This window comes from Sceloporus undulatus, chromosome 1, assembly GCF_019175285.1.
Source record: "Sceloporus undulatus isolate JIND9_A2432 ecotype Alabama chromosome 1, SceUnd_v1.1, whole genome shotgun sequence".
Classification (NCBI taxonomy): Eukaryota; Metazoa; Chordata; class Lepidosauria; order Squamata; family Phrynosomatidae; genus Sceloporus; species Sceloporus undulatus.
The window spans coordinates 109,112,632-109,131,151 of NC_056522.1; the positions used below are offsets into that span (position 1 = coordinate 109,112,632).

Below are 18,520 nucleotides of genomic sequence, written 5' to 3' on the forward strand. Positions count from 1 at the left end.
ATAATGGCTAGATAATGTGACTGTTAATTGGATTTGTAATTGGTTGACTGACTGAACACAAAGGTACTCAACAGTGGCTCCTCATCTTGGAGAGAAGTGATCAGTGGGATGCCACATGATTCTATCCTGGGCCCATTGCAATTCAACATCTGATTTAACAGCTAATACCCCAGAGGACAGGATCAGAATTAAAATTACCTTAACAGATTAGAGGTCTGGGCCAAAATTAACAAAATGAATTTAAACAGGGAGAAATGTAGGACATTATGCTTGGGCAGTGAAATGCACAGGTGTAGAGTGGGTAACACCTGGCTTGACAGCAATATATGTGAAAGGGATCTAGGAATCTTAGGCTGAACATGAGTCATAAATGTGATGCAGCAGCTAAGAAAGCCAATGCAATTCTAGGTTGTATTAATAGGGGTATAGATTGAGGGAAATAATAGTACCACTCTGTTCTGCTTTGGTCAGACCTTACCTGGAATATTGTGGGCACTACAATTCAAGAAGGATGTGGACAAGCTGGGACATGTCCGGAGGAGGATGACCAACATAGAGAAAAGTCTGAAAATCATGCCCTATGAGGAGTGCCTTATGTATTTTTAGCCTGGAGAAGAGAAGGTTAATGGGTGACATGATCACCATGTTTAAATATTTGAAGGGATATCATATTGAGGATGGAGAAAGCTTATTTTTAGCTGCTCCCAAAACTAGGACAAGGAACACAATGGATGCAAACTACAGGAAAAGGGATTCCACCTAAATGTTAGGAAGAAATTCCTGATGGGAAGAGCTGTTTGGCAGTGGAACATGCTGCCTCAGAGTGTGATGGAGTCTCCTTCTTTGGAGGTTTTTCAACAGAGGCTGGATGATCATCTATTGGGCGTGCTTTGATCATTTGTTGCTGCATGACAGGTGGTTGGACTGGATGGCCTTTATGGTCTTTTCCAACTCTGATTCTATGATTCCCTAAACTGCCAGTCCCAGGATTCTACAGGATTTTAAAAGGGCCCAGAGTCTCTCTGGGCAATAGATGACTGCAGGCATGGCCAGTGGATTCACCACTCTTAGAGACAGTGAATGTACCTTTGATTTGTAACACCACTCTGCCTACAGCTCAGTGCTGACAGAGCTCCTCTTCATCTCTGAGCTGATGTGGAAGGAGTTGTGTTAAATCCAGAGTGAATTTGCCACATACAGTGAAACTAGGCAGATGACCCTGGCTGACTAAAAGCTGCCATCTCCCTCTCCTTAGGTTTCTAGACCCCCGTGCTTTTAACATGGAAGTAGATATGTGTGATGCTATGAACCAGTGTGGCAAATTGTTTAATTTGTAAGGCAAAATTATCATGATGCATGTTGTCATTGAGTGTGTGATTAAGCAGTCATTATTGTGCTAATTGCATAGCTCAGTTTTTATTTTAAAAGTTATGGGGAAAATAAATACAGTATTCTTGAATACAGATCCTCGAATAATCTGGAAATTGTAAAATGAGTCACAAATGGGGTCATTCAGCATTTCTTACCTATTGGTTGTGAAGACCCACTGGTGTGTATGACTGATGAAGCATAGCAAGAAACAGTATCTCCTATGCAGGTGGTTGAAGGATTGACTGAAGAAGAATGAGTGTCTACAGTATTTAGATAGGTACTTACTTGCTAGAAATCTGAAGAAACATTCTTCTCATTCCTTGGTTATCTCTTACTACCAATTTTCTTTGCTTTCAGCCACTATTGTTGATCCTGTCTATAATCCACTCTGCTCTTCTAGTTGTTCCCATCTATAGCATTATCTATCTAGTTTGGCCCATCCTTTTTTGCCTTTTCTCAGAGACAAGCTTCAAACTGAAACCTGGTGGTTTCTCTGTCTCTTTTCCTGGGGGCCCCTTCATCTGCACTGACTGCACATGTCAGCAATACTTTTGTTAAATCATGTAGATTTTATCCACATCTACCAATGTCTCAACCATATTTTCTGCTTTGACTTGTATGCAGTACACAAAGCACCTTATGAACTGTACAAAGCCTAGTTCTTTTGAAAGGCTGTTTTTTCTTTGTTTCCTTAACAACCATTACCCAGCTACCAGGACACTGTCTACTTCCCATTTTTGTTCATTGTTTTGTGTATTACTTCTGTGTAAGTAAGGTGTTGCATGCATTGGTTTAGGGTAATATCTAGGGTAAGATAGTGAAATCCTGGTGACTTCCAGGCATTATTTTGTCATCTATATAGTCATATGATTTGTGATTCATCAGAAGCTACAAAATGGGAAATTCCTAAAAATGTAGTAAATGAATGTGAATTGACTAATTCTACAAGTGGATTTGTAACAGGCTAGATTGTAAAATTTAATTGTATGTTGAAATCCAGTGTCAAATGATCATATATATTGACTAAAAAAGCAGTCATATGAGTGAAACCCATGTGCACAACCCCATCTTTCATATCATTCATGTAAGGTGTAGTTAAAATTGTGAAATCTTCATTTTAACCACAGTTTTCAATTTCATCCAAACAAGATAAATATATTCACCAGTTTTGACAGAACCCTTATATTAGGCCAGTTTAGTATTATGGCTCGCTTCAAATTTCATGTCACAGTTTTCCAGATTAGGCAAGAAGAGAAACTATATTAAGGCCTCCCAAGTTTGCTTGCTTGCACCAGAAAATGAAAAGCCCACAGGTGGGGGCAAAGCCTCCTTCCTATCTTCATTTCTTGATCCTCATAAAAAGTCAATAACACTTGCATTGTGCAAGTTGTGAAGAATTTTCTGCGAAGTATAAAAAAGGCATGTGTTAAAAGCAGTGTTCACATGCCTCCACCCAAATACCCATAGCCAGAAAACATAAGGTGGAATAAAAGCAAAATAAAATCAGATAAAATGAAGTGTACACTTCTTGATTTGCACACTTAATTGACTGCAAGTAATTCTAATGTCTTCCCAGTGAAATAAATTCCCTCTACTGAAAGAAATTAATGGGGATTTCTCTATGTACCTTTATGTCTCTCTCTCCTCTATGAGTGAACATAAGAAGAGCCATGTTGAGCCAGATCAGTGTCCCAGCAAGCCAAGCATTCTTTCTCACAAATAAACTCCAAAAACATGACAGAAAAACAATAACAGCCCTCTCACCACTCAAGGTCCTCAACATGTTGTCCCTGAAAATGAAGGTAATAAATAGCCATTAATACTAGTATTGTACAATGCTGCATTTTTAAAAGCAGATTACATTCAACCACCACCTTCTTCTCATATGGTATACCACTTCAGTCAGTGTTCTCAGCCTTCACCTTGGGCAAACCCATGACCTGTTTGCTGTTGCTCACTTGAGCTGGAGTCTAATCTGTAATTAGATATACATGGGTCCACTGAGGTCTCTCGCCTTAGCATACTCAGCCAAGCACTCATCTAAATGTTGAACAGTGTCGTTGTCTTTACCTCATTTCTTGAAAGCTCTAATTCCCTTTCCTTTTTCTAGAAGCTTGCTTTCATCTGTTCAGCTCTCTGTGTGCATGTATTTCTGTATATGCTGTCTTCTGTTGTACTCATTTTGACCTTTCTAGTCTTATTAGTGAACCCTGTGCACAAACATAAGCTTTGCCTTCCCTATTCTCATTTTCGTAAATCATTGCAAAAGATGAATTAGCTTGTAAATCATAGGCTTGTATTTTATTATGACATTTAAGAAAATTATGCAAGCAGGCATAGAGACAATTAGAGAGTTCCTGACTAAGAAGATATTAGGAGGGAGATGGCTTTAAATTAAAGTTTAATTATCTAGATATAAGCCCATTAACTGCTTCTTCACCTGGTTTATTTTTTTATGCTTGGACAGAGTCAGTTTTTGCCAATTCTGCAACTGTCCTGCTGTTTTTTACAAATTCTAGTCATCTGCTAACTTCTTTTAAGTCATTCTGACTTATATTTCATAGCTGGAATCTTCAGTGTTATTTGGGAGATAATCTGATTTTGCCCCATTTATTTATTACTGAAATTAAGGATTTTTTTAGTGCTACAAGAATGTGTTTAGTACAGGCTTAGTTTTATATGTGTTCCTTTGCTAATATGAATGTGTAATTAGATGTATTATGAATGTTGAAATGTATCTTGGTAACTAACATAAAATTTATGTCTGAAACCTGATGTACATTTGAAAGATGAGATGAGAGTAGGGAGCAGGTAAAACAGCTAGGGAGAGCTAGCATGATGTAGTGGGCTGAGTGTTGGACTATGGCTCCACTCGGTCACGGAAACCCACTGGATGACCATGGGTGAGTCACACACTCTCAGCCCCAGAAAACCCAGAGATAGGTTTGCTTAGGGTCGAAATAAATTGGAAATGGCTTGATGGCACCCAACAACAACAACAAAACAGCAAGGCTTGAAATTTGGTTTGACTCTCTGATCTCAACCACTGAACCTGATAAACTAAGAAATTGTTTTCATTTTAAAAATCAAATTCTTTTTACATTGTCACATCCCAAATATGGGAATACTTTTATGAAGCAGTTTGGATTTTTCAATAAGTTTCACTCTTTTTTCCTCGTTGTCTGGAAATTACAGTGTATTTGTTGTTAACTGCCTTCAAGTTGACGTCAACTTGTGGCAACCCTTTAAATGAGAGGCCTATCCTCACCAGCCCTGCTCAAGTCTTGCAGACTCTGGGCTGTGGCTTTCTTGATTGAATCTATGTATCTGGAATACAGTCTTCCTTTTTTCTTTCTGTCCCTCCACCTTACCAAGCATTATCATCTTTACATGTCAGGATCTTGTCTAGTTCCTTCATAGCTGTCCTTCTAAGTCCCAGTCTTCTGATTTCTTGACTACAGTCCCCATCCTAATTAATGACTGAGCCAAGGCATGGAAAAGCCTGAACTATTTCAATGTTATGTAAATAATCTGTGATCATTATTTTGGGTTGTTTTTTTTTTTTAATGTTCAGCTGTAAACTTCTGCCTTTGCACTTTCTGCCTTGAATTGCTTCAATAATCTTTTGAAGTCTTTGCTATTTTTTACTAATAGTTTGGTGTTATCTGCATATCTTAGAATGTTGATGTTCCTTCCTCCAACTTTCACACCCCCTTCCTCTGAATCTAATCCTGTTTACATATTATATTTTCAGCTTAAACAGATAAAATGCAGCCTTGCCTGACCCCCTTTCCAATTGGAAGCCATTTTGTTTCCTCCTATTTTTCTAACAGTAGCCTCTGTTCCTCAACACAGGCTACACATAAGGCCAATCAAATGTTGTAGCACATCCATTTCTTTAAGAGCGATCCATAGCTTTTCATGATCTATACAGTTAATGGTTTTACTATAATCTATAAAGCACAAGCTGATTTTCTTTTGAAATTCTATGGCAGGGGTAGGCAACCCTTTTGAGCCGGGGGCCGGGTTGCTGTCCCTCAGACAACTGGGGGGCCGAAGCCAAAAAATAAATAATTAAATAAATTTTTTTTAAAAAAATTAAATAAATAAATAAACAAATGTAGGACAAAATTTTCAAATGGAAGGCACTTTTTAAATAAAAAATGGCAGACACGTGAAAAAAATTGCGGATTTTTAAAAAAAATGTTAAGATAAATGAATGTTTCTGAGGCTTCTATAGACAATTGCTCCACCATGCCCCTCGCGCGAGAGGCCAAAGGCCCCGGTGGCAATTGGCAGCAGGACCGGACTGGAGCCAGTCCCAAGGCCTTGCCGGGCCGCATCCAGCCCGCGGGCCGCAGATTGCCTACCCCTGTTCTATGGTATGCTCCATTATCAGTGTATGTTTGTAATATGAGCTCTTTATAGTTTTTCAAATATAATAATTCAGTAGTTCCCAGTTTTTTTATTATTTGCTACTTATCTAGCATCATAAGAAAGAAGAGCAATAGGTGGTACAACTTCTCAGTGGGGACAGTGTTTTTCTACCCACCTTCAGGTAGAAAAATCTATAATAGTCTCTTTCCCAAAGTCATAAGACAAACCTACCATTAGAGTTATGACCGTGGGTGCCAATGAATCATTTGTCTGACTCTGTATAATTCAGTTGTTCTGTTTTCATCCCTACATGGTGTAGGTCATCTGGCTGTGAACCTCATCTTGCTTCCTGCTGAGTTGCAAAACCAGGGTTGAACTAGACCCACCTGGGTTCACAGCAGGCAAAGATTAAATGTCAATTTTCAGTCAGAGTGGAACTGCAGACAGAGGAAAACCAAGCAAAATCTAGAACATCAAGGAGACATGTACACAAGTTTGAGGAAAGCTGCAAGATCTTGGGACTTCATTGCTAAAGCTGGGGCTAAGAACCTCCTTTGATGCTTCCAAGAGCCCACTGTTTCTTTTCCATGTTTCTGTTGAATTGTTAGCAATATCTGAAGCATTTAAAGGGTTTCCAGTTTCACTTTTACAGTAGTACGTAAGACCATAATTTAAAAAAAAAAGAAAGACTAGGAACTCTGCTGTATGGAGAACTTTGCAAACAATCCTCTGACCTATGAGTAGTTAGGGTTGTCTTGCAACATAATCTGAGTTATATTTATACAGAAATTAAGTGATATTGTGTAGGACTTGGGGGCAAAACAGACTGGCAATGAGAGCCAGTTTGGGGGTGGCATGGGAGCATGATGTATGCACTCCATATGCCCCAACGCTGCCCCCAAGCCGGCATCATGCAGCCCCACTGACCACACAGCAGGTGTTGTCACTGCATTTCTGTGGCGCAGCATTTACGTGCATCACAGAAATGGGGAAAAGCAGCCACTGTGGCAGAAAGGGGGGGCCTTTTTCCAACCCAAAAAGGAGTAGTATTTGGCCACTCCTTTTTGGGCTGGAAAAATGCTAGATCAGGGCTGGGCTGGAAAAATGCATGACGCCGCCCCTTTAGGGCTGTCTGTTTTGGCCCTTAGTATCTAGCAAATATCATTACGTGTAGTAGAATTGCCATCTTACTCTCAACCTCTGTTGCCCCTCCCTCATCCATCTCTTTGTAACTAATGCAAGAATGTGCATAACTCTTAATTCTCACCAGTTTATAATTTGATCAGCGGCTCAATACTGCACAGCAGGAAAATATGAGTATTCCTTAGTAGCAAATAGCAGTTATTTGAACTCTTTATGAAATACATGCAAATATTAAATAACTTTGTAGAACAACCGCTTAAGTGTTATATGAGCTAATTCTAAGTGCCATTTCACATGTTATGCAGCTAGCATGAAGTTAATGCCATATTTGTTATCAGAGAGAGAACCACTGCCAGTCTCAGCAAACTCATGAGCACGTTCAATTAGTGCAAATGTGTTCAATTACCTCTTTGTCATATCTTACTTTATAATTTTATCTGTGTATTTTTAAACAGCCCTAATTACTTTCCAGGTGCCCAGCAGTGCCTATTGTATGTATTTTACATTGTCATCAAAATCTGCATGGAAGAAAGAATTTTAGTGCATGTGCAAAGTTCTGTCTGCCTGCAAAACATTTTTTGTCTGTTTCCTTCATGAAAAGGTGAAGTCCACACTTGCAAAAGTTTATGAGTTTTTATCCTCTACTGAAGAAAATAAGGGTGACATTTGGGCTCTAGAGTGGGCTAATTGTTTAAATGGTGCTGCATCCAAAGATTCCCTACAAGAGTGTGTACCTATGTGCAAGACATTTTTAAAAATAAAATCTACACATTTTATAGACAGATGAAAATATTGCCGCCTTTGTTTATGTAACTTGTTTTCTCTCTTTTATGTTTCCCCATACTAGTTGGCAACTATACCCAACACTTTACCTAGCTTTTAAATCAGTTTGAATGGGAAGACAAAATGGAGTTTGGCAAGGTTGTTAACCTACATAGAATGGTGTGGTGTGCTTCCTTCCTCTTTCTCATGCTTAAATGTAACATAGGAATTACTTTGTAGCACCATGTAAGGTTAATTTGCCTCATTTGAATCTAAAAAGGAGCCCACATCCTTCCTGTGCCCTTCAAAGAATTCTAAAAGACTCTACAGAGAAAACAGATGTATGAGTATGTATCTCTGACAATTAGGGATGACATGATTAGGGTTCTGTGATAAAGAAACAAAAGGACAAAACTACTCTAGCAGAAAATAAACTACTGAGAAGTTTGGTAGAGATGGGCACTCTTCAGTTTCCGGTAACTGGAATCCTTCTGAACAGAGAGCAAAGCCATAGGAGAGCAGTCTTCCCCTGCATTTTACTTTCTAAATGTGTTGCATTGCAAAGCCCACAGTCCTCAAATCAGCACTGCCTTTTGCCAAGCTGTCTGGAAATGTAGTCCAGCACATGGGGAGGGCAATAGATGGGGAAAGCTGCCATAGAATAGATGTTTTTATGCTTCATGGAACTTCTTAGATGATGAGGAACCCTTTTTAGTACTAAGATATTAACAAGGATGGACAAAAGAAAGAAATTAACAAACCAAATATCAGTGCTTATGACAGTGTTGTATAGTTCCTGAATGTTTTGATGTTTTATAGTAAGATTGGCACAGGTTAAGATCAATCAAGGGCAATTAACAATGAAGTTATCATAGCCTGTCTCCACTGTGTGTGTATATGTGCCTTCAAGTTGACTTATGGTGACCCATGAATTTCACAGGGTCTTCTTGGGTAAGAAATGCTCAAAGGTGGTTTTGCCAGTTTCCTCCCCTGAAATATAGCCTGCATCCCTTGGTATTCATTGGCAGTCCACCATCTAAGTGGTCCCCAAACTGCCCTTTAAGAGATTTTGGACTTCAGCTTCCAGAAGCCTCAGCCATATTGGCCAATAGTCTGAGAATCTGGAACCTGAAGTCCAAACCCCCTTAAAGAGCACAGTTTGGGGACCACTGCTTTAGGGTATTATCTTAGTAAAAAAATCATTTCATGGAAGGCATTTTTGCATGGGCATAAAGGCTGTGTTCTGGGGTGTACGCATAATGTTGAAGTCTACACCATGGAAACAGTCCCTCATCTCTTTCCTTAAACATGCTTAACATCACTTGCCACTGATAAAAAGCACATTTTATCCCTTCTCTTTTTCTTGTTTATTTGTTCATCATAGAAGGGGAACCTGTTAAGTCCTGTCATCCCATGCACACCATCATAATATACATTTAGTGAGGGTGTTGTTAATTTTTTTGAGGAAGTTGCTTCATTCACCACACTACTGTACAAGTTTATCATTACAAAACACACACCTCTCCATACTATAGTCTTCTTGTCCCTTTTTTCCCTCCTGAAAAAAAAGATAGCTGCAGTTTTGCTTTTGCTTTTGTTTTTAATTCACTGCAGCAGCTAGATTTTATCCACTGTAGGAGCAAGGTCCCCAAGAGTTAAAGAGGTTGCGACCTACAAGTTAAGAACCACTGTTTTAGAGTTATAGTGTTTAGAGTTATAGTGCTAGCCTTAAATTAGAGATGAAAGGAATATCTGAATGCTTGGGGTGGGGATTGGGCTTTTCAAGTGTCCAGAAAACTCAGTGAGCCCCTTTCTTGGTTTTCCCCACATTCCTCAAATATACTTATTTCCAGTAGCCAGGTGGCAAGTGAGCACTGGAGAGGCAGGAAAGGATCCTAGAGGGTTACATCCTCCAGACCATTGACTTCCTTACCCCTCATCACAAGGGAGAGAAGCCTTACAAATCATCAGCTGCTTCCCTCTACCAATGTCACACAGGGCCCGAGAGGGGAAAGAGCAACTGAGGATCTGGAAGGCAGTACCTTACTGATTCATGGCTGCCTTCCCCTCCCTGATGTCACATTAGTTTGACAAGGGAGAAAGTCTGGGGATCCTGGAAAACTTCAACGTCTGGATCCATGGCTACCTTACCTCTCCTCAATATCATGCAGGGCTTGGGGAAGGGTAGTCCCTTGGAAAAGGTAGGAAGGATCCAGAAGACTACAATTTCTGAATCGTTGGCTGCCCTACCTGCTCCCTAATGATGTCATGTTTGGCAGGCCAGAGGAATCTCCTTGCTGTAAGAGATTTACATGGCATGCCTCTTCAGAAACTTTATGTGGAGAGAAAACTGGTAACAGGGAGAAAATGTATTACACTACTTGTTTACCTTGCAGGAATAAATAATTCAGCATAGTGCATCCCTATCTCTACCTTCTATATCACTTTAGCCACATGGCAATACAAAACATTTAAAATATTAGAAATGAAAATAGAAAATTAAAAATAGAATATAGAAATTAGGTGTAAGACAGAGAATGTGAATAGTGAGGGAAGAGAATTAAGGGTGAAGTGTTGGGTTCATGGGGGGGGATGGTGGTAATGGAGCAAAACCATGTCCACACCACAGCTGAACTACATCTCAGGTGAGAGAAAGAATAGTGTACAAATTGGGGGTACTACCAAAATCAACAACACCAAGTGACAAGCAAGGGTGAAAAACTTTGAACATGTAGGGCAAGTAAAGTGTGAAGTCCTGAAATAGAAGGTCCCATCATTTGTTGGAACTATTGGGAGTCTGGTGAAGCAGAGAGCTATTTGTTACTGGCATAGGTATGTACTGGATAAAATTCATGTTGTTGTTTTTTAACTTACAGTATCAATGAAATTATTTGTATCTGTTGATACAATATCCTCAGAATTTCATATACATTTTAAATCTTTTTCCCCATGATGATAATATTCACTATACTATTTGTGTTCATCAATGAGATTCTGTCTTAGATATATTAAATGTACCTAGAAGTCTTGTTGCTAATATTTATCCTGGTGAGATAAAATTTTTGGGATATTACTCAACCATTAGTTAAAGTTAGTTATATTTACTGTCCTCTCTGTTTTATTTATAAAGTGAGACATGTTTGAGAACTGTCATAAGTAAATAATCCAGAATCTCTGAATGAATTTACATGAACTTTGATTGAGTATTTGTCCTTTTCTGATGTCACCATAGTCTGAGAGCAGGGCCTGTGTGATAATGCACTTGGAGACCAAGATTGGGTTCTTGCACTTCCAGGAGTTTCTCATTCCTTCCTGTTCCACCAGGTAACATGAAAGACCTGTGACAATGGAAAACTGGCACTGTTGTGGCCGCTGAAAGAGAGAGAACCAGGCAAGCTCCAGAATGACTTGGCGCCAGCAGTTAGTGTGAAGCCTTCCTTCTGTTCCAGCTGCCACCACATTGCCCTCAGAGGGAAAGGGCACTAGCATCCCCTTTTCCTTGTGGGTTGTGTCTTATTAAATGGTACACCTGAAGGCAGAGAACTGACAAATTAACAGTTGGTGAGCTGCTCTGGGAGCCTTTTTGGCTGAAGAGTGAAGTATAAATGCTCTTAAAAAATAAATTTATAGCTCCTCTCCAGGCCAGCATTACACCATTTTTCTAAAGGCTGGAGCTGACGGAGTGGAAATGTGGGAGGGGGAACACTCCCACAAAGCTTTATATTATCCCAGCAGCATGGCCAGGATCAGTGCTGCAACAGGTGCTATATAATGTTAAAACTGGTCACAGGCAGTTTTTGGTATTGGACAATTGAGTTTGAGAAGCATCTGTATTACAGCTGCTGTTCTTCCCATGTTTATAGCTGTGTGTCGGGGTACTTTGGAAGGAGTGTCCAAAAAGAGTATATTTATTTATAAGATGATGTATAGATGCAAAGTATTGATACTCATGCTACCTGTTTGCATAGAGGCCCAGGTACAGAAAATGGAGTGAAAATTCCAAATCAATGCTTCTCGTTTTCTGAATGGTTCAGTGTATCCACACAGAAATTCTCTTAGCAAATAATCCCCTTGGCAGTTAGTATGTATTTCATGAAAATATTTTATATTTAATTTAACTTTAGCAGATGAAACATGTGACCCAGCTTCCGAATAAAGTATATTTCCACTTTTTTAGTTTGTTTTATTGACAGAATTTATAGTTGTTGCTACTCCCTATTGTGCCGTCTGGGATTTATTCCAGGAATCAAAATGAATTTAGAGACAACAGCTGCCACAGGCCAAACAACTCCCCTTCTCTCCAACTCAGCCACCACCCACTCATGCGCATTGATGGGATTGAAGCCCCTGGCTGTGGTCCCACATAAAGGAGAACAAAAGCCTGTACTGTGTCCTTGAAGCACACCAAATGTGCTTCATGATTATTACTCTGGTGGTGAAGGAGGGAAAATTACTATTGCTTATGTGAATTCTCTCAGGTAGACCCATGGGAATTACAAAGCTTGTGCATTTGCATCTAAAGAGAGATCAGTTCTGTGCTAAACTATCCCTCATTTCTAGCCTGAAAAGTTGGAAAATAAATATTTATTCCCTGGAGGATCAATAATGGAAAGTAAAAATTTACCAACCATAAGAGCATTTCCTCAGATTATCTGTGATGTGAAATATGTTTTTGCCACATGCTTGTGGATATTCAAAGAGGCCTTTGTGTGAGCTGGAGAGTTTAATATTCCAAATGGCACTAGTGCCTGGAGATCACAAAGTGGGCATATTTGGGCAAAAGCTTTAGAAGCACTATACTGTAAAGTGCTTATATTGTGGGTGCTTGATGGGGTCATGGGCAGAGGAAGTAATACACATACATTGTACGGTTGGAAACCAATTTGGATTCACTCAGGTCAATCCCTGAGAGATAACAACAGGTTCCCTGTATTCCACTTGCATTCAGAGTTTTGGTACCTTTCCACCTTCCCTGCCTAAAATAACACATGTTTTAGTCTAATAATTATAAGATAGGAAGAAAATAAATTCTTTTGAAATGTGATGCTGGAGAATGAGTGAAGGGAAGCCACAACTTTTATTGACTATCATTATATAGCATTGGCCTGGCATGGGTAATGGATCCAGAAAACAGATAACTAGGCTGTTATTGTATCAGCACCATTTTCCCTTGCCCTGTCTACAGATGGACTATTTTGGGGTGAGGGCTGCAGAATCTAGTTGGGTGTAAGCCACTGAAAATTCCAGATGGGACCAGTCAATAGCCCCTAAGCTAGACATCATCCTGGTTGTTTTAACCCCCATGGAGACTCTCAGGTGAAGCCTGCCCTCCAACTGGATCTGATCCCATGCCAAACCTCAAAAGCTGTAACAAAGAATTATATGTCATAGTTTTTTGTTGCTATCCACCCTCGAGTCAATCTTGACCCATGATGACCCTGTAGAGGAGACATCTCCAAGATTCCCTGTTCTCCACTGCTCTGCTCAGATGCTGCAAATTCATACTGTTTTATAGAGTCCATCCATTTAGCATGCGGCCTTTCTCTCTTTTTGATTCCCGCCACCTTTCCTAGCATTATTGTTTTTTCCAGTGAGACATGCTTTCTCATGATGTGGCCAAAGTACAACAGCCTTAGTCTAGTTGTCTTGGCTTCCAGAAAGATTTCTGGTTTGATCTGTTCCAGCACCTATTTGTTTCACTTCTTGGCTGTCCATGGTATCCTCACTCATTCTCCAGCACCACATTTCAAAAGAATTTATTTTCTTCCTATCCTATAATTACTAGACCAAAAACATGTGTTATTTTAGGCAGGGAAGGTGGAAAGGCACCAAAACCCTGAATGCAAATGGAGTACAGGGAACCTGTTGTTATCTCTCAGGGACTGACCTGAGTGAATCCTATTTATTCACACCACTCTCCATCTACATCTGCCCCTCTGATCTGTCTGCCATAGATGGACAGAGACAGAGAGAAGGTGAAAAAGGAATATTGTGACTCCTTGCTGTGGCACACCATTTCTTGGCCCACCAGTAGGCTTCTTTGGAGCCCTGGCATATATTGTATTTTTTGCCCCACTAAGATGAATTAGTAGCCTTATTTAATCTGTCTGATAACTCCACCTTAATTTATCTAAAGCAGAGATGGTAAAGTAAAGCCTTCCAGATGATACAGGACTGAACTCCAAGCATTCATTAACTGAGTGACAAAACTGACTATGGCTGATGAGATTTGCAGTCAAGCAGCTTCTGGAGTGCTACACATTACCCTAATCATAACGTTCATTATACACAGTGTGTATTAACAAATATGGTCATGTTGTGTAATGCCGGTCTTTGGTGTCAGAACATAATAATGTGCATTTCAAATGTGCTTTTACATAATTTTACATCATAGTGGCAGATACTCATGAATCCAGTACAACTTTCAGGAAAGTGCAGAACAGGATTGATATAGACAACAATGCCCAGGTTGTTTCTAGGCTGCAATATGCGGCAGCTAACAAGGCCAATGCAATTTTAGGTTGCACCAATAGAAGTGTAGTGTCTAGATCAAGGGAAGTAATAGTGCCACTCTGTTCTGCTCTGGTCAGGCCCCATCTGGAATATTGTGTCCAGTTCTGGGCACCACAATTTAAAAAGGATGTTGAGAAACTGGAGCGTGTCCAAAGGAGGGCGACTAAAATGGTGAAGGGCCTGGAAACCATGTCCTATGAGGAACAACTTAGGGAGCTGGAGATGTTTAGCCTAGAGAAGAGAAGGTTAAGATATGATAGCCCTTGAAGGGATGTCATATTGAAGAGGGAACAAGCTTGTTTTCCAGAGCAATGGATGCAAGCTCCAGGAGAAGAGATTCCACCTCAACATTAGGAGGAACTTCCTGACAGTAAGGGCTGTTAGACAGTGGAACACACTCCCTCAGAATGTAGTGGAGTCTCCTTCATTAGAGGTCTTTAAACAGAGGCTGGATGGTTATCTGTCGGGGATGCTTTGATTTAGATTTCCTGCATGGCAGGGGGATGGACTGGATGGCCCTTGCGGACTCTATGATTCTATGATTTGGCAGAGATAGTATGGATTAATCCTCTTTCGTCACACTTTTTCAGCTGCTTTTAAAATGTCCCACTCTCTCTCCCCTTCCCTCACTTTTCCCTATTCTAATCAGCTTATTTCAGTTGCTGGAAAAGTCATTTGCACTCAGTTAACTGAGCAGGGAGGTGAGGATGAGTTGAAATCTTGGCCTCTCTAGCAGGTTCAGGCAAAAGAAAACTGTTGCAGACTGTTCCAGCTTGTTTGTTCTTCCTTGTTAGTAACTTTTGCCATCTTGACCACACTCTGTTTCTTGGCCTTATGTGTTCCACTTTTCACCTGTGAAATGTTATGAGGTATGGGAATGCATTTTTTAATACCCTTGGCATGTCCCATTCACTAAATTTGGCAGGGTATCTAGATAATGACATTTTTGGTTTGCAAGCCTCCCATGTCTTCCCTTTTATTTCTTTCACCTTTTCCAGCAGAAAATCCATTCAGGAAAAAGATGGAATTGGTATACAGTTCAATTTATTGTTTACAGTAGACACTCCTAGAACATGGATGGTGAAAGTGTGATCTGTAGCTCACATGTGGGCCCCCAAAGTCATTTTAGGCACTCAGGAGCCCTAGTGCATATCTATCTATCTATCTATCTATCTATCGCCCTGTATGGACTACACACACACACCTTTTTTTCCCCTTTTGTCCCTCCCCCCCCCCAGCCAAGGTCCAGGAGAGGTCTTTTTATAATAGGAAGTCAATTGGGAATTGATTCTTGACTGACTTCCTGGTTATTTTTTTTTTAAGGTGTCTCCTGCACCTAAAAAGGGAGTGGTGCCAAAATTTCCCTCACATTTCCTATGGGACTGTGGAAATCATTTGGAACCAATATTTTTCCAAAAATATTTGGGTTTGAGAATGCAGTGGGGGAGATGTAGCTCTACAAAGTCCCAAGGAGAGTCAGTACTCCTCCCAACACATGGCATGTGTTACCCCTGAGCTGGGAGCACCCTGATATGCTAGTATTGGTTTAGCCATGGAAAGTAGGCAGAATTCAGTCTTACACCTTCCACAAATCCTCCTCTGCTTCCCTTAAATCTGTTTTGCTATTATTTGCTTTAATTAAGGGTCAGACTAAAATTTTAAACTTCTATGTCCAAGTTACAGTAGGTTTAGGAAATTTAGGAACATCCATGGACATAGTTAGCAAATAGTTAATTTAATCCAGAATTAAGGGATAAGGGGATAAAAGAGGAGGTTGTGAAGAGGTTATGCCCATACCTGATCTCTAAGTGTTTTATTTACTGTTTCAGTAGGTATACATATGTACAAACCCACTAAATATAAATATCTCACAGAACAGAGAACAAAATGTGTTGGGGTTTTTCCCCCATATCATAAAAAATACTGCTCCAAAGTGTAAAATCCATGATTAATGTACTGTATTTTCTGGCATATAAGACTACTTTTTAACCCAGGAAAATCTTCTCAAAAGTTGGGGTTTGTCTTGTACGCCAGGTGTCATATTATAGGGCAGGTGCTGAAACTTCTGAGCTGGACTGGAGAATCTGCGGTCACTGCATATGGTGGGGGGAGCTCAAAAACGGCCGCAGCCGCATCCCCACCATATGCGGTGATTGTATGAAAGCAGCTACTGCTCTGATAGTCTTGGAGACAGGGAGCACTGGGCAGGCAGGGAGAGCTGACCAATCCAAGGAGGCTTTGTATACAACAAGGCTTCCTGCTAAGAACCTGCATGTCATAAGCATTTGAATTTAAATTATCATATTGAAATCAAATCTGATGTTTTTTAAATTTTGATTTGGTGTGCTTTGGAAGAGGGGTAGTCTTAAACGGTGAGTACATCCCAAACTCTATATTTTAAATGGAAAAGTTTTATATGCCCAGTCGTCTTATACACCGGAAAATACGGTAATCATATGTTGGTGTCAGTCTGACTGTTTAATAGCATTTTAGTGAAAATGATGGATGAGACAGGCTTGGAATATCTGAATTCCCAAGACTCAAAATCCTGGAGGCAAATAAAAGATAATGAGGTTTTAAATTTAAATCATTACACACCAATTTCTTGATTTGGAGCGCTGACTGTAGCATTACTTGATAATTTGGAGTGTTGCACTATCAGATATTTCACATTATAAGATGGCTGCAGGGGAAATGCAGGAACTGGTAGATGATAGCATTCAAGTAAAATGCACAGTAAGCTGTATTAGAGTTTACTATCTCATGTGACCAGGTTGGTCAGACACAAGGAACCATACAAAAGAAACCCAATCACACTAATGCATTAGTATAAAAGAATCTTGGTGGCAGTTTGACCAGAACAGCAGATTGAATCTGTACTGAATTGGGCTATTGGTAGTATTTTTGAAATAAAATATTACCACATTTCTCTGTGATACGCTGATATTGTTTCCCTGTCACTAACATTTATTGAAAGGTTTTTGTCATAATATGATTCTTGCCAAGCCTATGTCTCACATTTTGGATTATTCTGTAGCTGGCGGTATGGGAACAAATCATCTTCCAAATGCCTCTTAAACTGCACAGTACTGACAGTTGGAATTTTTATAATAGGTTAATGCTTTGTAACTGTTGCCTTAGGCAGTCCAGCCAGATTCTTTAGAATACATTATATTGGGTCCATTATAGTATATGCAGCTTCTAAATTGTATCTTGTTCAGTGAAACTGAATAATAATGAATTAAACTAGTTATTAAATAGAAAGCAGTAATATATTTGTCATGATTTTAGTAAATCTGGCCTTTGAAAAGGTGGCATACAATTCTGAAAACCACTGGCTTTCTAACTGGCTACTTAGTCAATAATCATATTAGTAGGAATATTGCTTTGTCACTAGGCTGCACAATTTGTAAATAAATTTTAAAGTACTCTGGTTAGTACTTGGATGTGAGACCACCAATGAATAACAGGTGCTGTAGGCTGTATTTCAGAGGAACAAACTGGCAAAATTACCTCCGAATATTCCTTGCCTAATAAAACTCTGTGAAATCAGTGAAGTCACTATAAGTCAAGCTTGAAGACACATATACAGATACACAATAAGAAGCACATGAGCAAAAGCTTACTGGACAGAATCCTGCTGGTGCACTATGCTGGTGTAATGTATGTTTTTTCATGGTTGCATAGTGGTATTTGGAAGAAGGCACAGAAGGTCTCTGGTTACCATCTGAAGAACAAGATGACATCTTCTGAGCAACCTGTTTACTCACTCGCTGGTTTCCATGTTAAGGAAAAAGCAACATGGGACATACAGTAAGTGAAATAAAACTTGTATGTGAGAGTCAGAGAGACTCAGCAGAAGCCAATGGAGAACCACACAGGTGTGAATGGTAAGACAATTAACAAGTGCTGAATGCCAAGGACAAGAATTACAGAGTGGATAATTGGACACACCTGACAATTGTTAAGTGGTCAAGGCTGAGATGATGAAATCATTAATTGTGGGACGAACAAGGAGAACCAATGGGAATGATGTACACGCCTATTGGGTGGAAACAGACCACAGTAGGTGGTGCCATGATATGGCTATAATAAGGACTATACATCCCAATGTATTTTGTGGGTTGTAGTTGTATTGGAGAGTGTAGAGTTGAGTATTGTTTGGAGCTGTGTATATAGTAGAATAAAGTAGATCTTTTATATAAGACTACTGAGTTGTCTGGTGTCTTGGGAGAAGCTACAAGAACCAGCAGGACCCTGGTGAAGAAGGGTGAAGACTTCTGTGGATGCAAGAGTTGCAGAGAACAGGCTGAAGACCCCGACAAACTCTCCAAGCCTTCTCACTCTTGCCTCC

The 18,520-nt window shown here is 39.8% G+C and overlaps 1 protein-coding gene across 5 annotated transcripts in view; it reads left to right on the forward strand.

The window, feature by feature from the left end:
- The window catches only part of FYN (FYN proto-oncogene, Src family tyrosine kinase), a 160,926-nt gene that overhangs the window by 98,429 nt on the left and 43,977 nt on the right, over positions 1 to 18,520 (forward strand). The window contains exon 1 of one of the 5 annotated variants that reach the window (XM_042450304.1): positions 17,960 to 17,979. The exons of the other annotated variants lie outside the window; for them this stretch is intronic. The gene's annotated coding sequence lies outside the window, so the exon portion shown is untranslated. Of the gene's footprint in view, positions 1 to 17,959; positions 17,980 to 18,520 lie in introns of those variants that run through there. 5 annotated transcript variants of the gene reach the window in all.